This window comes from Lichenostomus cassidix, chromosome 7 (genome assembly GCF_008360975.1).
Source record: "Lichenostomus cassidix isolate B80296 chromosome 7, HeHo_3.0, whole genome shotgun sequence".
NCBI classification, from domain to species: Eukaryota; Metazoa; Chordata; class Aves; order Passeriformes; family Meliphagidae; genus Lichenostomus; species Lichenostomus cassidix.
The window spans coordinates 33,945,626-33,970,624 of NC_139488.1; the positions used below are offsets into that span (position 1 = coordinate 33,945,626).

Sequence of the window (24,999 nt, forward strand, 5' to 3'; positions counted from 1 at the left end):
CAAGCAAAGTGAGGACAAAAGGCTTTAGGGGCTTGAAAAATGACATTAGATGACATTGATCTCAAAACCTCTGGTTTCTAGGTACATCAGCAGAGAGCTGGCATAGCAGGCCAGCAAGGCAAGGCGTGTTTTACTGGGTCCTGTCATCTGTCTCCATTCAATTCTGCCTCCTGGTGATGGAAATCTCTTCATCCACCATAGCAGCATTTTCTATGAGCACAAAGTACTCATGAACAAAAAAACATTAGGACATGAAATGATAGTTAAGAAATGTAAACAGAATATCATATCTGAGCTTTAGTTGGGATGGATTTGGGTGTGTGTTCTATATTCATGTCAAGTACAAGGGAAAAGATGGTGTTGTTTGGGAGAGACAGCTGGATTGGTATGAGTAGAGGGTGAAGTCAGGAAGATCAGCCCAAGCTTTCCTGTGACTTTGGTTTTTCCCAAATCAAAATAAATGAGTTCCCATTTCCTTGCTCCTCTTCAAAAGTTACCTTTCCTTTCTGCTTCAGTATTTAAGTGTTTACCCCATCTTGAGCTTCTGCTATTAAATTTTGAATTCTTTGGGGATTTTGAGAAAGAGAGACTCATGATTGAGCTCTCAGTCCAAAATTTTGTGATCACATGGAAGCCTAATGGTAGGTGCAGGGCTGAGCCTGGACAGACACCAAGAGGAGATGAATGTGTACAAGATTTAATTTTTCAGCTGTCACTATAAACAATAACCGATTCTTCTTCTTCAGAGCAATTTCCAGAAAGGCTTCACTACATTTGTTTCCAGCTGGGGAAATCAGAGACATAAATGTATTGTCAGGAATCAGATAAGATGTTAAAAGCATTGTTCCTAAATCTAAGGCTATGCAGCACCTACAGGGTAATGAGAGTTGTGTCTGCAGCTGAAGTATCCCAGATCAGGAGCTACTTTAGTTCGATGTCTAATAAGGCACAGGAAAAAAAAATACACCAGAATTAATTTTTAAGGGACATAAAAAGTCATCTCCTTTCCATGACCTTCCAGCCTGTATCATCAAAGGTCACCTGTGAGATTAGAAGCAAATTCTGGACTCTGTGAGGGGGATAGTGGTGCTGTTGCCAATTGCTTTGACTCGCATTATCAGCCATGGTACTGCCAATCACTCTGCTGATGCCTGTCAGGTTTCCACTGCTGCCAAGCAGAATGTAAAATTGACAGGGAATATTACAGCGCTCGTCAAAAGCTGTGAGATACCTCTGCCTTGGGGAGAGCAGGCACCTGTGGTTACAGACAAGGATCAAGGCTCGGGAACACTTCGTTGCTCCCTTTACATTTCTTGAAACTTAATAATTTTAGAAGTGAAGTGCACAGTTCACCCATATTGAGATTCTGATTATGAAATTGATATTTCCACAGATTGAGCTAACATCCAATATGCTTTTCAAGGCAAGGCTTAAGCAGAGATGTGAAATAAAATCAAAATGGGATTAAATTTTTGACAGTGGGAACAATACTCATTAATTCTGTAGTCTAAAGTTTTGAGTGGCTGATCTGTATCTTTTTATAATGTGTGCTGTGGTCAGTTCCAAAAATCTGTCTACATGTTTCTTTTCTATTTGACATGGTTCCTCCAATTTCAGGAAGTTCTCTTCCACCTATTGCTGTATTCTGGGGTCTTGCTGTACAAACCCAGGGTTTGCATTTCTACAGCCACATAAAGTGTGGTTCATTAATCACCCGTAAAGTGTCGGGTTTCACAAATGTAATATACACAAAAACTACAGCCAGCTGGACTTCTGGGTTTCCAGCAGGACAGTGACATGCCAGGAATACTTTGCCATTACAACCTGACTCTAGGTTTTCTGCCGAACAGGGAAGACTCATGAATACATTCAAGAGAAGTCAATAGCTTGTGCAGCTATAGAGAATTATTTAATTAAATCCGGAAGCTTTCGAGGAAACCATAAAAATGAGGTTAATATGTCAGACTAATAAATTCTATATAATTAAGCTCCCCAAATATAGAAATTTCAGAATACGATGCTAAACATATCACAGTAGGGACATCAATTTATTTAATCTTAACATTGTTGCATTGTCTCCATGAACTTCCATTGGTGTCACAATAAGATTATTATGACAGCACCATTAAGCCCCATTCAAATGAATGGGGAATTAGTGTCATGATGGAAACAGCTGCAGCTAAGAGCTGCTGTCTATGATCAGCAGTTATTTTCAAAAAGTCAGATATTTTGCTATTACAACAATTATATTTTCTCTTTAAGTGGGTATGTAGCACAAGGGAGAAACCTGGGTGTTCAAGGCATGCTGAAAACCAACACAAAAAACACCAACTGTGTGGCTATTTAAGTTATTCCACAAAATCTTCACTAATCCAGCTCCACTTGTAATATTTTTCCTGATGTGGATAAAGCCTTGACTAAACAGACACATTGCTAGATTTTAGGACTGTCAGTCGATAACTTACATGTTGTCAAGAATCTCTGCTTAGTCCATTGTCCACCCTCCTCTTTCCCAGAGGACAGAGAGTAAAAGACTTTTTGTCAATCACAGCAGATGCATGAGGGCAGGATGGTGATCGTACCAGTGACAAGGAGAAGTGAATTTAATGACTTAGAAGACAGAGTACTCTGAGCTCCTTCTTTTATACCTGTCCACCTCATGCCACCTCCATCTCCATTTGCCTTTCCATCTGCTGCTCTACTGTGTTGAGAAAGCACTTCCACTAAAACTCCCTTCTCCTGGCATTGCATATCCCAACTTTTCTAAAATTCTCATGGATTCAATAGCAACTTTAGGATTTGAAACTCTTTTAACAGGTTTTTTCTCATATATTAAATGCTGAGATCTCTGCAGATTTGCAAAGAAACATATTTAGATTTATGGCTATATATTTCATGTGTATTCTGCTGTTTAATAGAAAATGAAAATATTTTATTGATAATGCCAAAAAGAAAGTTGAGAGCTCTTATGCAAAGATGCATGTCCGAAGCATGTCTATCCATATCTAAAAGATAATTCTCCATGCTTTCCAGGGCAGATTTAGTTAAGTCTGCATGTTTCAGGACCAAAGTAAAAACCTTGAGATATTTAATATCGTTAAGCTCTAGGCTGGGGGATGTAGCTGAGTGGTTGTTTGGAAATCCATGTTGGTTTATGTTTAATATTATAAGTAGCTATTTGAGTGACATCACAATCTTATGGCTTTTTAGTGGCCTTTAAGCAGAATAATTGTTTTTCTTCCTCGTGAAGACTTCAACTTTTAAATTAAGTATTTGGAAATACTTAGTACCTGTGTGCCAGTTCCCATTCTGTCCTGAAGAATTTAATATCGTGGTTATGCACAGTTTCACGGTAAAACCTTCCTCTCCTCCTGCAAAGGGTTTGCCCTGTCAGTCATCACCTATGTAGATCCTTTCTCACACATCCAACTCGCTGCAATTCTGCGTCCTGCACTTCAAAATAGTTCAGATTGCTGAAACTTGGGAGGTCAGCTCAATCATTCCTGCTGTGCTCCTAGGAGAAAAGCAGTAACGTGAGACTTGCAGTCGTATCGCGGGGCCGCGGGGAACAACGGCTCCTCTGTGCGAACGGAAAGTAAGCACCTGTTGTAAACAAATTAAACACTCTTTTTCAAAAACACAAATATTAATACCTGCCAAAATTGTGCCAATCAACGGGAGCCAGTTGGTGGCAGAAAGTACAATAGGAGATATGTTCTAAGTAGGTACAGTGTGCATCTCTGGTGCAAACATTCTTTGATGAAAAGGCAGCTTGTTCGGGATACCTAGATTGAATTTCTTGTAAGGCAGCTGCTTTGGAGGATATAAGATATTTCTCTCAGCCACCTGTTTCCTTTTATTGTGTTAGCATTTGAGTTTGTTGGGCCAGCCCATGCGAGGAGATAAGGCAGAGTTGCTGTATTTTGCTTAGAAGGGCATACTTGCTCATGCTCTTAAATATTGGTGCAAGGAGTTCAGCAGGGCAGCCCCATGTGAGTTGGATGAAAAAGCTGCTTTTGCTCCCAGCTTCAGTTATTTGTGGGTTTGTGTCCTTGTCTTGACATTGCAAAAGAGTCAAAATAATCATATATTTTCAAATGGTTGCAGAACAGGAGAGGGGGAAATAATCTAGACTTTGCAGTGCAGGAGTATCCATCCACGGTCTTCAGCACAGCACTGCCTCTTGCTTAGCTCTTGTGTGGCACTTTTACCAGAACTGATTATTTCTCTTCTTATATGTTGTATTTGATAAATATTGATAGATTCTTCCCTGTGAGGGTGGGCAGGCCCTGGCACAGGTTGCCCAGAGAAGCTGTGGCTGCCCCTGGATCCCTGGCAGTGCCCAAGGCCAGGTTGGACAGGCTTGGAGCAACCTGGGATAGTGGAAGGTGTCCCTGTCTGTGGCAGGGGGTGGAACTGGGTGATCTCTAAGGTCTCTTCTAAGCGAAATAATTTTATGAGTTTTTAATAATTTTTCCCTCAGGCTGCCTTGACAAATCCTCATTTGAGGTGTGCTGTAAGAGCAGAACAAGTGCTCAGTGTGAGGGACAGGGTTGGGTCAGTTTGTTGATGGTTGTGACAAAGGAGCTCAAAATGCTTCACAAACATCAATGTAGCTGCACAAAGAAATTATTTTACTTTTGATAGGCTAAAGGGTGCTTGGCAATGTTGAGAAATACCCCCAAATTACTAGAGAGAAGTAGTTACAATGTATTTCCTTCTGTGTAGGAATATTAGGAAGTAGGAATTATTTTGAGGCAAGAGAATTGCTGAGAGAAACATAATATTCAGACTCCAGTGAAAAAACTCCTGCCATGTATATCACAAATTCAGAATACAGGGAGAAGATTAAATGCTAACTGTTTATTTGATTGTTGTTTACATTAATTTTCCAAAAGAAAATCAAATATCCCCCACCATGACAGTTGTGCATTTAACAATGTGAATGTTGCAAGATGACTGCAGTTGTTTTTATAAGGATACCTGATCCCTGCCTATTGACACTGGTGATGTCTTCTGATTGAATTAATATTCATTTCCTTAAAATAAAAATCCCCCCAAACAAACAAATGAAACAAAGAATCCTTTATTTTCTCAAACTATTTTTAATGCTTTAAAAATCCCAAAGCCCTTCCCTCTACTGCTTTTGGTTCTTGATAAAATCATGCAAACACAGCCAGTTTGATGCTATTTTTTTGTTTACAGTATTGCTGTGTTGTTTTGGTTAACAGAATGAAAAACAGCACAGTTAGACTACAAGTAAAAATGTTTTATTCTTAGTTTGTTTCATCAATAAAAGCTGACATTTTTGCAAGAAAGATGTTATACTATTGGAATTAACTCTTAGTCAATTGTAAATAATTGTATTATATTGGTATGTTATCATGAAGATTAGAAATCATTTCCTACAGAATCATGTTCCTGCTTTCTCAGCACTGTTTCAATTGAAAGGAATTTGAATGAAGTGCATCTCATTACTAACATAAAGTAGATGGAGCTTGAATAATTTTTATATTTATTTTCCATAGATAGCTATTACATTTCTTATCCTATCCATCCAAATTTTTTAAAATAAATTGTTTTAATCCGTTTTTTGGAGAGAAGCAATGAATTTGTTTTTGCAGAAGTAATACATCTGAATATATTGTAATATGCATAAAAATCTGTTAACACAGTTATTTATACAAAAAGTGTAGCTGCCTTACCTTTGATTTAATTTACATACTTTATTTGCCTTCTGACAAGTTCTTCCCTTGCCTTTTTTTATTTATGTGCCAAAAATATGTCTTTTCAGATAAGTCAACTAAAACTTTAATGTATTGTATATTTTAAAACTACATAAAATGTTTTATGCATTCGCTAGTTTTTTCCCACAAGCATTTGTTAAAGGTGATGCTATATCAAGATTAGACATGTTTTACCACTGATAACAGTATAATGACATTGTATTTCTTAAATATTATGAGCAAATAGATGTGTTCTATTTTAAAGCCGAAGCTGACATTTAGGTTGAATTATCAAGCGTTTAAAAAAAAATAAAAGAAAGAAAAAAAGAATCTTTATTGCACAAAGGTCAAAACTTTGGCAGCCTTTGTTTTTTTTTAAGTATAAGAATTCAGGCCCACACCCTGAGAAAGAATTTGATGCATTTACTTTAAGTATGTGAGAGATGTGAGCGACATAATTATTTTTCCATTCAAATGTGGAAAACAATAAAAGTTTCCCATATGTAGTTCATAGGCTGTAACTCACATCACTCAGCACTAAAGCAATAAGCAATAGAGTGTTGATACAAAGAGCTCCAACTCTGGAAATATCAGCTTAACCCTTGCTGGTCTTTCCCTGCACTTTGCTACTGTAAACATGGTTTGAATTTACATAAGCCACCATTCATATTCTTGTGAGTTCATAATATAAATAATGCAGAAAATCTCATTCACTTCCCTAAATTATGCTAGTCATTACAGATGATTCATGTAAGTATTAATCTCTTGGATGTGGCAGAAAACTAGGGAGGAGAAACTACCTATCATATCATTTGCAGTTAAGAACCTGCTGCGTATCTCTAAGCTTTGCTTGAAATGCTTTGCAGTAATTGGGTGTGCATATTTCCACTCTCCTGTAATCCAAGTGGCAATATGGGTTTCTCTGTGATTTCCTTGTGCTAGAAAATACAATTTGTGGAAAGATGCTGAAGTAACAGCAAGCCTGGGGGCAGAGTGATGTCCTGCATGCAAGTTTGAGGAAAACAGCTAGAAATTTCTTTATTTTTTTTGATCAGGATGTGTGATAAGGGCACAGACTGGGAAAGCAAATGCTGAAATCATAGAATCACAGAATCCTAAAATGGTTTGAGTTGGAAGGGATTTTAAAATCCATCCAGTCCCACCCCTGCCATGGGCAGGGACACTGAGATCAGGCTCCTCCAAGCCCCATCCAACCTTTCCTTGGACACTTCCAGGGATGGGTCAGCTGCAAATAATAATATTTGTCTTCTAAGACAATTTTATTGCAAATTTATTTATGTGCCTGAAGGCCAGGCCTAAAATTGCTGGCTGCCTCTTACCTTGGAACATCTTGGCACAACAGAGACTCGTGTGTGGTCAGGATTAGTTTTGTGACTTATTTTTGGTGAGCAATGCACCAAGATGTAGGTCATTGACAGGTTTACATACGTTTCCACATCTTTGGCTTTCTCTTCATCCCCTTCAATGCCTGATCTTCGTCTTAGCTTCTGCAGCTTGTCACTTTTCTGGGAAAAAAATAGTAGTGACAAATTATTGAATTGAAAGAGTTGAATATCATAAAAATATGGGCTGATGTTTGTGAGAGAATTCAAGCAAGATGTTCTCCAGGACAGGGCAAGTAGTGACTGACAGAAGCAATCAGCTGCTAAAACCAGGCTCCAAAGGGGGCAGGAGAAGGACCAAGGCACAGCAGGGATCAGACACATAAATGGGCATTTCTCTGCAAAGCTCAGAAAAGTAGAGAAACACTCACACTAGGAAATATATTGCAGTCATTAGTCATATATATTAAGAGTTGGACATTTATACCTGATGTTCATTAATAGTTGATATATATAATACATTGCTGGGCAATTATATTTAAAATGCTTTAAAAGATTCCTTTTTTTTTTTTTTTTTGAAAGATAGTAGTGCCATGAAAACTTTGGTTTTGCTAACAGAAAATGCAAAGTATAGAGTCTTTAAATTATTTGCAGCACTGACCATCCAGCCATATTCCAGATTCTCCATTAGCTCAGGAGTGTGCCAGCTTCCAAGGAGAAGAGAAAGAAGCACAAAGGTGGGGATTAGAATAAAAAGACATGTGATCCATACTGCTTGAAATACTATTGTGGAGAATTAGAAGTGTAAGATAGGAGTTTGGGGGGTTGTTGACATTCATCATCACAAAGGACTTTGAGGAATGGCACATTCATGGGATCTGTGTCACTGCACATAGGACAGAGCCTTACAGGTAGATACCAGCATCGTGCTTAGAAATTTGCATTTCAAATACCTCGAGAGTTTGAATATTTTCAAGGCAGAATAAAGACATTGACTGTGGTTTTTATTTAAGCCAATTCATAATATTTTTCTTGCATTTTTCTCGTGACACTGCATTCCGACTCGGTTTTGAAAGCCTTAAAATGATGTTTTTGTGTGTGTGTAAGATCTTTTAGCTTAATTTTATGGATTATATGGTATTCTTCACCATGAAGTTTTAAAAGATACAAAAGAAAAACCTTCCTCAAATGTAGAAGTTATTTTTGCAGTAACGTATGTCATGATTTTTAAACATTCAGGCCTTTAAACTTTTTTTTTATAGTGTATGTTCTTGCCAATCCCAGCACAGTTCTACAAAGTAAAATATTTGGCAGTGAATTCATATTAACAGATGGAACAAGAAATTAACACGTTTTTGCTTCGCTAATTCACAGTTCTTTTAATACGCTAATTCTAAATCACCTGTTCTGACTTTGACAGGCTACAGACACCTGTTTGGGGTAATATTCCACAGCTAATTATTACATGAGAAACTCAGTTTCCAACAAAAGGGTTTCTGTGTGAAATTGTCATAGTTAGCAAATTAGTAATACCAACTTTCTACTAAAATAGCTTGCAGTTTTAATTTACATGTGCTTAACCTTGCCTGAAGATCTGGGAGCAGTGGGGTGCAGGGGGCAGCCTCTCCCCAGCACAGCACAGGATTTGTGCCTCCATCCCTCACCCTCCAGAGATGGAAAGGTCCTCATGGAATTCGTGGTCCTCCCAGCTGAGTCAGTGGTACAGATCATGATTGCTCATGGTGCAGCTCACCAAAAACCAAGAGAAGAGGGTAAGAAGCTACTCCAGAAGGGAAAGCTTGGAGTAGTTTCCATTTCACCAGGGTTGGTGCAGTTTAGAGTCAGAGAAGAAAAAAGTTTGTTTTTTTTTAACTGATAGCCCTGCTGCAACATAAAGACATTACAGTGCTGTTACACTTTGAGTTTGTGATGTTTACCTCTATAAATCAGATACAGCAGTTTAGAACTGAGCTTCATTGTAGGATGTAATGTTTAAATATTGCCCCAAAAGCTGGCAGTGGATAATTTAATCCTATATCACTGAACGTGTGAGCTTTTTTTTTTTTTAATGTATCTGTGCCTGTCAGAAAAAAAAATACTTGTTTTGTGGTTGCCTTTTTAGAAGTTTATTACACTTCTGTCATAATGAGTCATCATGTTCATATGGGAAAGGGGGGAAGGGAGGGGAGGAGAAGTTATTCCCTCTCTTTGCTCTTCTCCTCTGCTCTTTCACTCTTGACACAAAAGTGATGCTGCAGCTCCCAACCTCTGTCCCAGCTGGGCACCAGTGTGGAGGCCAAGGAGAGGCTGTAGCATTAGCAGCTTTATGATAATGGAGGAAAACCCAAATCTGGCATGGGAAGGAGGGGATAAACAATATTTTTCAGTGCAATAGGATGAGAAAAAATGTTTACTATGGGAGAGAAGGGTAGAGAGAGTCTGGACACATCCATGTCTGACCACAATGTCTGACAAAGCGCCACTGGTACTACCATGATCTCTATACTTTTTCTTCCTCAGAACCCTGAATTCTTTAAACACAAAATTAATCTAAAGTCCTTTGCTCATCTTGCTTTCAACCCTCCTTAATTCATCTCCAACTGCTTTATCAGGAGCCTATTGATGGTAACGATGCTTTATTGCTCAGCTGTGAGGTATAAATGACTCAGTGAATCTCTTTCCTTTGTTCTCCCTGCTTTTGATTCTTCCTTTCTGCTGTCTTTTCCCCACCTTTACATCTACTCCTCCTTACATTTTTATAGTGCTCAAATGTCTTGTCAGATAATTTATTGCAAGCTGTGATACAAATCTCTCAGCCTTAAAAATATCATTGCTGTGATAAGCCTAATGAAAAGAATGCAGTTCAGAGGGAAAATTCAAAATTATCATTAGTCATCCTTGCTTAGTTGTGCTTCCTTCAGGGATCTGAGACAGCAGGAGCTTCTAGTGAACCTGGACTCAAATACATGGCTACTCCTTGCCATTCCTGGATGTTTTGGAGGGACAGTGAATTTTGCTGCCAAGCCAAGCTGTCTTCACTTTTCCTGTTCCCTGAGGAAAATATGTAGAATCTATAAAAATATTTTTTTCATGTTTGTGCCTGCACCTGCTTTATAGCTTTCCCCAGGAAAATAAATATAGGTAATTCAGGGAATGTTAAACAATCCTGGAGAAAAAAAATGTACAGATTTACCAGTCATCTCAGTGAAAGAGCTGTGCAAGAACTTATAATAAGAGGAATGTAAGCATCCCATGATATCTCATCTGCTGAGTTAATTTAAGTTCATTTGCCCTCACTGTGATAGTTCTTATTCTTTGGAAAACATTAAAATGAAGCTGCCTGGTACCTGGTGTGAGCACAGACTCTGTGATCATGTAACTCCTCTGATTAGTGACAGCAGTGTGATATTCAAACAGTTTTACAGGTATAAGTCAGGAAAACGCCATAGAGTGTCTAAAAGTCCCTTTAGAGAGAAATACAGGAGTGTAACCAATCTGATAAATGTGCAAACTGTTAAGTCTCAGACTCAGTGCTCAGCATTGTTTGTGTGGCTTAAAAGAAAAAAAAATGTTAAATTATCCATTTGCAGTAATCTTCCACATCTTGTCAGAGAGAGAAGGTAGAATATTTATTGTGCAATTTCCTTTTAGCTTTCTGTGGGACAAAAATTATTCTCCATACTGTATCCCTCTGTGAACTAAGACACCCCACTAATTTTTCAGTGGGCCATAAGTCCTTCCTGTCACCAAAACTATACTGAGGGTCTGCAAAAGTTAGGGCTGGCACTTGCACTGGGGGGGATCTTTTCATTTTTTGACTGTATTTGCATGAATAGAATTTCATTGCTAATGTCTGTGTCCTTAAATGACTCTCACTTAGTGTATGACAGTAGTTTTCAGTTGTAGTTTCTGCATGCTGCTTTGTAAGACTTTGTTATTGCTTTAATCAGTTTCATTACACCTCGGTGTCTAGATCCTCTCCTTGTCAAAATATCATAGTCAGGCATTAACCATGGAATGATGATATGAATCTTAAGGCAGTAGGATCTGGCATTGATGCCGAGGGATTTCTGCTCTTCCACTTGTGCACTCACATGCTCCTGTCTCTTTTTTCTGGTTATTTATGCCTGACCTAAGCAGAACTCCATCTAGTTAAAGCCCTGCAAGAGAATTTGCCTCTTTGGTTCACAATGGATTTCTTAAGAATCACGGTTAGCACATTTTGGTTTTGCTTGTCTGACCCTGGAAAGCAATAGGACATGAACCAGGGGGGAAAAAGTCCCAAGGAACAGCACCAGATGAGTGATGCCTTTGCCCACTGTGGCTGGGAAATCACTACCAAGTTGGTTGTTCTAGGCAGTGATTGATCCCCACTCCTTCCACGGATATGTGATAGATAAGGGAAACAGGCAAGTCTGGAAGAAGCTATTTTGTGCTCCTATTAACTGGAGGATTTTCAGCAGATGTCTTAATAGTTGGAAATCAGCAATAGTATGTGGATTTATTTGTGTGCCATCTGAACCATTTGACTTGCCAGATGCATGTTGTTTAACAGCCTTTTGTACATCATTTTCAGAAGATAGTTCAGTAAGATTTTCTTTTATTGTGTGAAATAACCCATTTGTGGATAGCATTTCCTATTGTTAGACTGTGTGCTGAAGAGACTAATCGGGTGCAGTCACTGCAGAGAAAAGAGGATATGCAAAACACAAACCCATGCACCGAGAGGCACAATAGGAACTTGTGATGAAGTCATCCTTTATATCTTTTTTGAACATCACACATTTTTCTGCTTTTTGGATGTCTTTTGCTTGGCAGTGATCTTTTGTTTAGGTACTTAAAAGCCACTTTACTGCCTCAGTGTTTAGATTGTTTCAGTCATTCCTATCTTGTTACTGTCAACATTATCATACCCTAATATGGTTTAAATTATTTGCAGACATTTCAGCCTCTACCTAATGTGAAGATAGTTTCAGCATTCCGTTGTTCTTGTATTAAAGCGTATCTGAAAAGATAAATGAGACCTCAGCTCTTACACTGACTCATATCATACAGCCCCTGCCAATCACTGTGTGATTCCATGAACAGGAAATGCAATTGATTAATCAAAGAACAAGTTTGGCTTATTGTTTTTTTACTTTGATTATCCCGCAGTGTATCAATGATACACATAAAACCCCCTGGTAATTTGGCTATGTGTGTGTTTAAAATATCATATTATGGTATTTTCTGTGGCCAGTAAGGGTTATTCACTCAAAATTATTCAGATTTCAGCCACAATCCCTGTCGTGATGTATTATATTCTGAGAACAAGTCCTTGTATAGCAGAGATAGTGAACAGCAAGGAAAAGAGTCGGAAAGTTGTCAGATCAGGCTGATGTTACAACTTCATAAAATTTAATTTGTTGATCAATTAACATCAAATACTACAGCAGGACTATTTTTATGCACAAAGGCATTAATCAGAATCCATGGAAAAGAGTGGCCAAATAGTCATCAAGAAGCTCATCCAGCTTTTTTTTTGGAAAATTTGCTACAGACATAGATGTAAATTACTCTAAAAAGAAAAAATCTTTAAGGGAGACAAGATTATCAGGCTGAAGGTGCCTCATGACTCCACTTATGGGAGAAAAGTTCTGTCTACCAGTGACAAAGGTCCCACTGGAATCTCGATGCAGGAATGTGTAGGATGTACAGTCAGCAACTCCAGCCACCAGATGGTAGACTCTGCTTACTGGTGAAGTCAGCTCTACTGTCTGGTCACCAGTTGGCAGAAACAACAGTAGACAAATTACATCACCTTAGAATCACAAAGCACAATATCACTCCTGTATTTTGATACAAGTATAAACCTTTTTTTCAAATTTCTGCTAAAGCACACACGCAGCACAAAAATGACCAAATCCCTGTCAATATTACACAGCATCTATAAATATTCTCAGATGGAGACCAAGAAGGAAAGTATATTTTTATTAGGCTGTTTATTATGTGAGTGGAATTAGCAAGAGACAGTTGGTGTAGAAAATTAATGAACTAGAGTTTCATGGCTGGAATTTACTCCAACCTGCCTTATGTTACCAGTAAAATTTGTTTGGGGAACCTCAACATACTCTTTAGGAGACATTTGTCCACTTTGCCAAATGATCACACAACTGAGCACATTCTAATGGCATTCTCTGCTAAATTTTAAATTCTCCTTTCATTGTGCAGAAACGAAATATAGTGAGAGAATACAAATGTTTGCATTTATAGAAGAGCATTTTTTTGACAAAGCCTATGAATCATTTGCATGTGTGGGAGATACATATATATGGTCCAAAGTCATCCCAAATATTTTAAAAGAGCAAAAAGGACTAATTGTACAAAATCTCAATGAATTTTGTTCCTAGAAAAGTATGAACTGTAAAAGACAACTGAAAACATTGGGTTTTGCAAAGAGAATGAAAACCATCTGTCAGAAATACTTTCCTCAGATTCTATTCCATCCGGCTATTAATTAAGTGATTTTTCATTACTACTTTCAAGAGCAGAGACTTCATTACTGGGAGCAAAGCCGAGGTGCACATTTGACCTTCCATGTCAAAGATGGTTGTGTTCCACCTCCTAACAGTGAGCGAAAGGGACAGAAGGGTCATCGTCTGTACATGGATGTGCTTCCTCCCTCTCAGAGCTGCAGCTGTGATGGATTTTAGTTCACACAGCCTCAGAGGAAGCAAATATTCCTGCTGACACTCAGGTGTGCCCTGTCCCCAGCAGTGCCATGGAGCAGGTGCTGTGAGGATCTGGTGTCCTCCAGAGCCACCTGAGAGAAGTGTGGCTGTGAACCACAGCCGCCTGCCTGGCTTTGCCAGTGGGTTTTCAGCTGAGTGTCTGACACACCAGTTGCCAAGAGACTGATCCAAGTCTCGTTTAAATGAATGGGTTTTTTTGGTTGCGTTTGCTAGGTTTTCAGCTCTGGCTTCATTTTTTTCAGTGCCACCAGCCTGAGTGCCATCCTCCCTTGTAATGTCCTCTGGGCTCCTGCTGGACCTTGGTAGGTGGAGGAGGGAGATTGAACTGATGGTAGAACATGAGGGACAATTTTGTGCTCTTTATTCTTTTTTGCAGTAATGGGTGGACGAAGTCTAATCTCCCTCTATTTTCCACATGGACCTGTAAACTGGACTTTTTTACAGCATTGATACTCATCCACCCCTTGATGCACTCTGTGCACCACAAAGCAATATGCTCCTCTCTGCCCTCAATCTCCCTTGCTCTGGGGCACATGATGTGGTGAGCAGCAATTTTCATGGTGAGCTACATAAGAAAAGCTGTACAATTTCCTAAGAGAGAGAACTTTAATACTACTTAATTATTATAAAGGGCTGATAATCTAGGCAATTAACATGTTCAGTGGAAGGCAAGCATCCTTACATATAATTTCTGATTCTACTTAGTTCTGATCTTTCAGCATCCCATTGTACCTGATGTAGTCCTATGCTATTTTGTCTTCCAGTTCATTGAGCAAATGGGTTCTGTCCTAGGGCCAAAATCTGAAAGTACAAAGTTCAGATCTCTGGAGTAGGTCCCTGACTTAGAGGAATAAAGTACTGAGAGTCACCTTATCTTCTTTGGCATGAAAAATTCAACTGGATGCCTCATAAGAAAATGCCTGTTAGCACCTCTAGTACTTTCTTCTGAAGTCAGACTACTACATAAAAGTCCATCCTTTAATAGGTTGATTTTCCTACTTCTTATTCTGACTATTCTAGGAAGCATTATCCAGAGCTGCACAAAATTGAATGTCTGATTTATTCAAAGCTAATTGAAAATTCTCAGACCTGTTAAAAAATCTGTTCTGCATTTGATGCTTTTTGTTGAATCCACATTTTTCAGCTTTAAACCTATGAATCAGAAAGTCTAAAAAATTACAACTATAATCAGCAGTGGTGGTATGGAGTGTGCAGGGGGATGTTTTAACACCATGACGTTGTGAACCACGCAGCCAAACTGTTGTGTAGGGAAAGCAAACTCAGAGTGTTATGTGGTCACTGCAGAATATTTTATCCCAATACCAAGCAGGGAATTGCATGATAATGTGGGGAAATAAAGCCAGTTTTCAGTCGTGCAGCTTTTCTGGAGGCAGCAGTAATTCACAGAATCATTAATGTTGGAAAAGGCCTTTTAGGTCACCCAGTCCCAACCAGTGACCTAAGTCTGCCATGTCCATCACTAAACAATATCCCTATGCACTACATCTACATGATTTTTAAACATTTCCAGGGATGGTGGTTCTACAGCTTTCCTGGGCAGCCTGTTCCAATGCTTGACCACCCTTTCAGTGAAGGAATTCAGTGAATTCCTTGCTGCTATGATTTGATCTCCTCAAGTACCCAAGCTTGCTTAGATATTGCTGTATTGGTGTGTCTATATATGGATGTCTATGAACAGGGTAACAGAGTAGATAGTAAACTTGGGCACAATGACACAATTCCCTCTTCTGGAAGAATCCTTGCTTCAGAGATTCTGGAGAACCCAAGATTTCAGCATATAACCTTTTCCTCTTAATCTCTTTTCATGCATCTTTGCACCAATGAAGGCTTATTGTTTCACACCACAAAACTTTAATGTTGAGGAAAGCACACAGGGACCTGATTTTAAATATGTATGGGTAACTTCTCTTTCTCTCAGAAATTTCAGATATTTGGGGTTTTCTTGGTAGAATACCTGCATATATTACTGTACCCCAGAAGATTGTTAAAATTTTTGCTATATGATCCACCTATAGCATAAGATTAATCTCAGTAAACTTGATGCTAGCAGAAACATTTACAGTTTTAAAAATCACAGTGGTGGCAAGAAAATGGGGGTGACCAAGATGACATCAAACTGAGAAAAGACAACAAACAAACTAAAATAATGATTGTTTCATCTAGGTAATTTTGTCTCATTTTCTATTGTAATTTCAACTACATATACCTAAGATACATTTATAAATGGCCATGCCTGCCTTAATTCTCTTTTCAGAGTGTGCACCAATACATGGTATAGATAGGAGTTTTTGAAGCCATTTAGTGATCCACCAAAGTAGCAGGGCATTAGGTTCTCCTTCATTCATTTGAAAACAATTAGGAGAAAACACCACTTATCTTAAATAGTATTTGTCAGATTTTCTTCATCAAACCTGGTAAATACATATCTTTTGACATTTTGATGTACAATCATCAGTCTAGGGTAAACCTAAGTGACTGGGCTTTGGCCCGTGAATTGCTTTCACTGCTGTGTGACACTAAAATGTTGTGTTGGGTTTTTCTTTTTTTTTTTTTTAAAAAGATATAATGAATATTCAAAATTAGAGTTATTCTCCACTGTGCCCACAATAGGTCAAGTGTCGTAACACAAAGAGAATACTCACTATACAATCTAGAGGTTTTACAAATGTTTCTGAATTGCATTTTTTTGCATGGGATATGCTTCAGAATTCCTGTCAATGAGAAATAGAAATTGTCTATTTTCATTTGAAGGGACAACTAGTTTAAAGGGAGATATTTTGCTTTACAGATCCTTTGCATTCATAGGTATTAATGGGCATTCACCCTTTGCACTTTTTCCCTGCAATATCAGTTTTCCATCCCCTATCCTGTGCAGTTCAGTCCTCAATAAAACATTCAGCACTACCACCTGAAGAAATACATCCTTTTATTAAGTAGTGATGCTACACAGTCCACCATTAGGATTGTTGTTTATAGATTTTTGACATTCAAAATTTAGGATGATTTGCTAACATCTCTGTAGCAGCTGCTTCTTTAACTGAGATCCAGGAGCTGGTTTGGAGCGTTGCCTTGCACTTGTTTTAGAATCTGATGAGTATTTTAGTCACAGATTCCTGACTCAACCATTTGCCTGTGATCTGCTTAGACTAACCTGTGGAAGTGCATCTGGGTTGGTTATGATTCACCTGCTCAGCAGCTTTTAGTTTTCAAACAAATACCTCAATATCCTAAGTCATGAGCAAAACTATGTAAATTGAAACTACATGGAAAAATGGATATAAAATATTTTATTCAATCTGTTTTTTCAGTAGGGAAAAGAAATATGAATTTAGTTACGAGTGTTCTACCCCTGGAAGTGTCCAAGGTCAGGCTGGACAGAGTTTGGAGCAACTTGGGATAGTGGAAAATGTCCCTGCCCATGGCAGGAGGGTTGAAACTGATTGATCCTTTCCAACCCAAACTATGCTGGGATATAATATGATTCTAGGAATGGAGGTGGAATGGAATGAATGGCAGGATTTTTGTTGCGGCTGAGGGAGAAGGTGGGGTTGGTTGTTTTAATGCTTGCTTTTCATGTACACATGGAGCTAGTCTCACCTTGTCTATTTTAACTTTCCTTCTCCCTCTGCTGCATCCTGGAGGGATTGAGAGGGAAGTTTCCATTTGGAGCTAAGTTTGGAGAGTCTTTCTGGGCAGAGGGAGGGTCAGTGCAGTGGTGCTCTCTGAGGGTGTGAGATAACTGCTGTCCTGCAGGTCAGTGTGGGTCACTCTTGCCCTAAGCAGGCCAGTCTGGCAGCTCTGAGGAACAGCAGATTTACCACGTGTGTGCAGAAGAATTACAACAGTGCACATGTATGGAAGACCTTGTGCTCCTGGAAAATGCAAAAAGGGTTTACTGGCTGCCCAGAATAACCTACACAGCCATGTTAGACTCAAAGGCTTCCTCATGACTCCAAGATCCTCAAACTGCCTGCAGGAGAACGACTTCTAGGAGTCACCAACCAACTAGAAATTCTTGCTGACGGCAGGTAAACTGTAGGATAAATATCAAAACAGAGCATTCATTGATTTTTACTCACTCCCCAAGCTCTTCTCAATCAGATGAACCCTCTTCTTGAGGATCTTTTGTTCTTCAGGTGCGACATCATGACCCTCTCCCCAAGGCAGCCTTGCTTCCAGTGGGTTTCACCCAGTGCTTGTAGGGAACATGGTTATAAAAGGCAGGTCATAAGCAAAAAATTTTCTTTTGATGAGAATGATCACACAGAATAGTAGAATATCTAGGGTTTAGAGGGTTGTTTATCTGGTATTGCTCGCGCTGTGGTTATTGCGTTGCATATCTGCCTAAAATTGATCACTGCAAGAGAGGCTACCTGTGTTTTGGATTATTTTAGGTAAGTTTTGTGAAAATCAGGCATTTTTTTGTAGTACACACATAAGCATACAGAGCTCCTCTGAGAAGAGGTAGGCATTGGTGAGCATGGCTGTGAAGTAAAGTTTTTAAGACCTCACCTTACTTTCCTGACTCGTCTGAAACAAGCAGTGAACTCAAGAACATCTTTGTTTTAATCAAGGCTATAATAATAATGAGAGCTCCAGATTTTCCAAAAAATAAGAAGGTTAATGTAGTATCTGGAGTCTGACCTCAGGTCTAAATTGTGATTCTAATGTTAATCATTATGAGACATAGCTTCACACCTCATAAATCCAAGCAGCCTGTTTCGACTATCCAGTGCAATATTTAAATAAAGAGCAGCTTCACAAAGACATGCATCACTATAGATTCCCTTTTTGCACTTTTTCAAATTATGTTGCTGCTTTATACAAACCACCTTTCATAAGCTGTCTGCCAGAAAGCTCTAAAAATAATAGCACAGACGCTTGCAACAACAAATTGGCTACCTCACTTTCAGTGAATCGAATGTTCAAATGAAAAGGTTTTTGCTTCCAAGTGTTTAAGGCATACCTTGAATATGTTACCAGGCTCAGATGTACTGGTTATAAAAATAAAGTGAAAGATAAAGGAGTTGTTTACATTCATTGTGATTTCCATTTTTTAAAATAAAAGGTTTTATTGAAATGAAGGGTGAAAAGAGACAGTTTGACTTGGCTAGTAATTGCCTATAGAGGAAGCTTAAAAATAGTCTATGGTTGTTTTTAACTTGAAATTGTACTTTCTACATCCTCTGTATGGATGCATGCCTATGGGTACATGTACTTGTGTTGGCAATCTCATATTCAAAGGTTTTAGGTTCATCTCATGTCCAGAAATGAGGATAAAGTTGAGTGATAAGGAGAGAGTTCCTGCCTGGCTGCGTCCTATCAGCTGGAATGGAATCAGCCTTGGATAGGACCAGAGCAGCCTCAGGTTTCCACAATTTGCAGGTGCCACTGGCTGCTTTGTTGTCTTTGTGGCTGAGAAGGAATGGTTCTTTCTTTGTTATCAAAGATGCGATAAATTTGGGGAAGTTCAGATGTTTGAGGAAATGGTGTGATATCGCCTCATGTGGCCCTACATGTAGTACTTGTGCAGACCAGTAGTGTTTCCGTGGTTGGTGAAAATATTTGTGAATATCCTTGTAGACACAAATGTATAAAATCATTAGGGTTGGAAGAGACCTTTAAGAACATTGAGTCCAACCATGAACATTCCACTGCCACGTCTTCCAGTAAGCTAAATCCCTAAACATCACATCCACATATTTTTTTAACACTTCCAGGGACACTTCCACTTCTCTGGGCAGCCTTTTGCAATGCCTGACCACCATTTCAGTGAACAAAATTTACCTAATATCTTATCTAAACCTCCCCTGGTGTAACTTGAGGCTGTTTCCTCTCACTCTGTTGTTATTTGGGAAGAGAGACTGACCCCCAGCTGGCTACACCATCCTGTAAGGGAGTTGTAGAGAGTGAAGTCCTCCTGCAGCCTCTTTTTCTCCAGGCTGAACAACCCCAGGTCCATCAGCCACTTTTCTCTCCTGCCTGTAAAGAGTAAAAAAACCCCACAACCACGAACATCTCGTCATGGTACTGAATTTGATTTTTGTCCAAACCTGTGAAAACACCTAAGTACATGGAGCTTTTTTTACTCATGGCTACTATATCCAGTTATCACATGCCTCCAAGTGGGACGTGGCGACACACTTATGTATTCATGAGATCACTTCTCCTAAGCTGTTCATGTATGTTTTTTTCCGAGCCTCATGGCCTGCTTTCCTCTGGGAGCTGGAAAAAAAGAACAGCTGAAAACTGAGCAAAACTATACAGGCTTTTTTTAAACACCCATTTCTAAAAGTGAATTTTTTATCGTTTTCCCCCAAACTTCCTGGGACAAGTTCTTCCCGCTCTTCATACCGTAAGTGATAAAATGCAAATGTCAAACATTATTAGTTCTGTAGCATAAGTACTAATTTTTGGTTTTTCTAAGCAGTTTATATAGGAAATTCTGGAATGTTTCCAGTCATCTTCACTATCATTTAGTCCTTAAAACCCAGAACAGACATTTAAACTGAAAAACATTATATCTTGTGTGCAGATGCACATGCAGCGCCATCAGAAGATGAATAGTTGTAGTCTTGAACTGGCGTCTCTATGAAATAGACTCTGTATAATTACATAAGAAAGCATTTTCAACAAAAAACTGCATCTTGGGCACTCCTTTGTGTGGAGACGAGTGAGCTGCAGAAGGAGAAAAGTCCACAAGTGATTAGCACTTGATTTCCATGAGAAATTTCCAACACCTCTAATTTGATTTTTCTTTCTTGTCTTTAATGAACACTTTCCTCAGTGATGTTGTTTGTTGTTTAAGATACCTCCCAGCATCATTTTTAATGTCATTACAATATGCAGGCTCTGCAGTTTGGCGAACTTAAATACCAGACAGCTCATAAAAAACTGTGGCTCTTATGGCACTACAGATAGCAGCTTCTGTATTAGATTTGTACTACTTTAATGCTGCCTCTTCTATGTCTCAAGGCTGTTTCATGCAAATATTTAAGCTTAGGTATCCTCACAAACAAGCAGCCATAACATTTCAGTAACTTTGTTTTAAAAGAAAGACTTTTGAACATGCAGGAAATATTAGTACATCAAACAAAGTGAAAGACAAGGTAGTTTAACTTGTTGGTTTGTTTGCTGAAACTCTAAAGTAAATATACTGTAGCTAAAAGTGTTCCATTTTTATCTGCCTGCTGCAGTAATGGCTGTGTTACTTCAGGGCTTACACTTCAATAATTGATCAGGGTTTGTATAGCACCGGCTAAGAGCAAAAATAAGAGTGTTGCTTTGAACAAACTGCTGCAATGTTATAGCATTAGGCACAGAAACAAGATTCTGGAAATATAGATATATAAAAAACAGGAAAAAGATGGATAAGTTGGAGTGGTAAATACTGCTTCAGGCTAGAAAGTAATGAGAATTTTTCCATAGAGAGTTTTGACCTGCTATTCAAAAATTGTTTCTTGTCTTAATAAATCCTAAAAGTGTAATTTACTTGCAAAAGGGAAAGAACAAAGGCACCAAAATTCTTTTGATAACAACACTTGTTAAGGTTGATAAGTTGGGTTTCAAATGTGTGAAGAAAAATGTGTGACAGTTTGTTTTAAGGTGACAACCTAAGTGTTCAGATACTTCCATCTTGTGCTGTTTATAAAGCAGTACTCTAGTAAATGCTTTACACATGTATATTAGAAGTGGAAACAATAGATAACATATCTTCCCATCAAATTTACAAAAGCTTTAGTATCTCTTTACAATTTTACAAAATCATTGGTATATTTTATCTATTAAATTAAGGTTATTTCACAACATGATCACTATAAATCAAAGATATGGGTATTATTTATTTCTTTTTGGCAACAAATTATTTTGAGCCTTCATTTTGGAAGTGTTTTTTATTAGTTTCAAGGTTTTATATTGTCTTCTACAGACCCAGCTTTACTACTAAGTAAAGGACACATAAAATATCTACTCTGCTGCTAAAAATTAGAGTTGAATTGATTAAAGCATGAGAAATTCTCAATAAAGAATGAAATGCCATCTTTAATCTGTTCTTCACAGAGCAGGTTCCTCCCAAGTGGATAATTTTGAATAGGATAGGTACCATGATGTCTTTTAACTTTATGGATTTGTCAAATATGTTAAATTATGGCTAAATGATAGGAAATTTAATTTATATACAATTCAGTGTGGTTATCTCAAACTGAGTGTACACAAAGGAAACCAGGGATGAAACTGTATTTGAGGGCACTTCATGTTTAACTACCTGATATAGCTGTTGAAAGTCTGTAGGTTATTTTCAAATGTACTCATGAATAAATATTACTGTGTTTGATTACTGCAGCAACCTGAAATTTCTGCAAGAATAGGAAAAAGAGCTTGACAGTTACAACCTTCTCCTCCTCCCTTCATGTACATAGCAGTAAATGCAAAAGTATTAACTGGTTTTCAAATAGTGTAGGCAGGGTTGCATGACATATGGTAGTTTGTTGTTATTGAGTATTTCCCAATATTACATGGATGTTGGTCTCAAATACGAGACATTTTTATTTGTGTAAAAGAAAAAGAGTACAATTGCCGAACTTCTCATTGTCTGCCCATGGCAAGTCCTAGGTACCTCACCTCGTTGGAATTATTCCTGGCAGTGGTGCTTCCTGCTCAAGTCACTTGGGTGCTAAAAACAAAGCACAAAACCAAACAAAACCTTCGCTCGTGTTGTTTTGAAGTGACGCCACTTCAGTGGCATTTAGCAAAAAACCTGCTCAGATGGCAGAGAAGTTGCTCCAGCGGAATTTGATCAAAAGCCAATTGCATGGTATTAAGCCACATTCCTATTGAGAATTTGTATTGACAATGTATTGCTTCCCTTAAGAAATATTACTTGAAAAAGTAATGAGAAAAATATGTAAATGTTCAAATTCCAATTAACATCACCTTCCGCCATTTTAATCCACTATTTCTGTTTTCTCCAAGTCCATCTAATGGAGTATAAAGTCTAAAAATTTTCATGATTTAAAAGATAAAATTCCTATAAAGCCCTGCAAATGGATTGTAGTTCAGGAGAACCATGGTGTATCTTGTCAGATCTGTTACTGTGATACTCTTAAGTGTGAAGACACCCCCGTATTTTGTATAAATAATTAACAGCTCCCATGGGAATCCAAATTTGACTCAACTATGGTTTCCAAACCACTTGAAGTTCAAGATAGTCAAGGTTAAGATCTTGTTTTGTCCAATTTCTGTTCCTATTTCAAGTTGTAGCTAACAATATCAGAGCTAAAATTAAGATGAATAGAGGAAAAAATATTACTTGCTTTCCAGAAGGCAAGGCTGGGTATTTGGAGAACAAAAATGAGATTACACTTGCAGCAGATTGGGAAATGCTGTTCTGGTGGGGGGGTGGTCCCTGTGAGGCAACCCCAGCTCTGCTGCTGTCCTTGGAGCTCAGCTGGTCCACCATGGGGTTGTCCAGGAGTTATGACAGCAGCAGGTTTACATCATAATGCCAGAATCCTGTCCTTTGAGGAAAGGAAATCTCAGCATTTCTGGGAAAGAGCAGGAGTGCCTTAGGTTGTACCAGAATGATGGGATTTCTTCCAGAGATCATCCCTGATCTGCTATGAGTGGTGCATCAGAGCCAGGAGACCTGCAGGTCTGAGGTTCTCCACGTCCTCTTAAAATCATTCTGAGAGATGTAAAAAGGGAAAGGATAATAATGTTGCAATTAAATCTTTAATAGGCGTCTAAATTGCTTATCACTGAGCACTGGAAGGGGTAAATCTGTGGCAAATTTTAAGATTCCATTCTAAGCTTTGAGCATTTGGGCAGACACTGCTTTATGGGTTGATGTTGGTTTCTTGTTTTCTAAAATCTTCCCACAAGCACAAGTGTTTATCTTGAAAAAGAAAGGTGGTTTATTCTGTACAATGCAAAAGAAAATCCAAAAATGTATTTTTAGGTTGCACTTCTGAATTTGAGCCATGGATTCTATCCTGAGTAAAGATTCATTGTTTACAGTCAATATCAGGCCCTGCTCAAGTCTGTATTTTGTGCTAGATAATAGGTTTCTGAGTAGCTTTTTTTTTTTTTTTTTTTTTTGCCTTAAGCAATATAATATTTAAGGACTACATACAAATCAGATATTGTGATTGAGAATTTTCAACACATTACGTTTTGCCTCTGAGACCAGCCTTCTCCTGGAGGACAAAAAATTAAAAGTTTGATTTTGTGTAGAAAGAGGTTAAACACAGGAATGTCTAGTAATTGGATTATATTTTTCCAACCCACACTTAAAATTAAATACAAGACAGGAATCCACCAATAACCACCAAAATGTCCCTAGCACATGTTCTTTTGCTATGATCTGACAATATTGTAAAGCACCAGGAGCAGGTGGCAAATGCTGTAAATGGTCAGTCATGTTTTTAAGTGGACTGTCTTAGAATGATGGACAATAATCCATCAATTAAAAAAGAGAACCTGATCCATTGATGGCCCTCTCCAACCATTGCAGCTGATATCAAAGCCAAATTTTATTGCATAGGGAAAAGCCTTTTGTCATAGCAACACATTCACACAAGTAGTAGTTGCATGCATAACGTGAGAAATAAACCCAAATAAAATTACCGTTATTTATATGTGGTTTTTATCTAATAGTAACACATAAAACATGCCAGACTCTTTCAAGATACTCATTTAGAGCCCAAAGACTTTCTTTACCCTGAGTAATTGCCATCTGAGCAGAGATATGTAATTAAGACAAAGGAGAAACTTAAACAATTAAACACATCATTTTTTTAGCTGTGTACTATTTTTTGTTTTAAATCCTTTATTCTGAGGATGAATGTAGAGTTTAGGGAAGTGGCATGGGGAAGCTTATTAACAGAAAGGAGAAGGGACATAAAAGAAGAGAAAGGATTAAGGAAGGGATGGCTGAAAAGGATAAAATGGGGGAGCAAGGAGAGTGCATCACACAGCCTCTCAAGCTTATGCCACGGAGTAGAAAATAAGTAACAAAAACAGTGTTTGAAAATGTCATTGTGGGCTGAACAAGGCAATTAGGAAATATCAGATCTACATGAATTTAGATGAGCACTGCACTCATGTATATCATGATAGAGCCTTCAATGATGGGATCACAACTTACTTTTCTCTGAGCACTCCTAGATCCTCCATTAAATA

General features: G+C 38.3%; 1 protein-coding gene across 4 annotated transcripts in view; it reads left to right on the plus strand.

Annotated features, from left to right (window-relative positions):
- ARHGAP15 (Rho GTPase activating protein 15) overlaps positions 1-24,999 on the plus strand; it is a 325,292-nt gene that overhangs the window by 87,479 nt on the left and 212,814 nt on the right. The window lies entirely within an intron of this gene.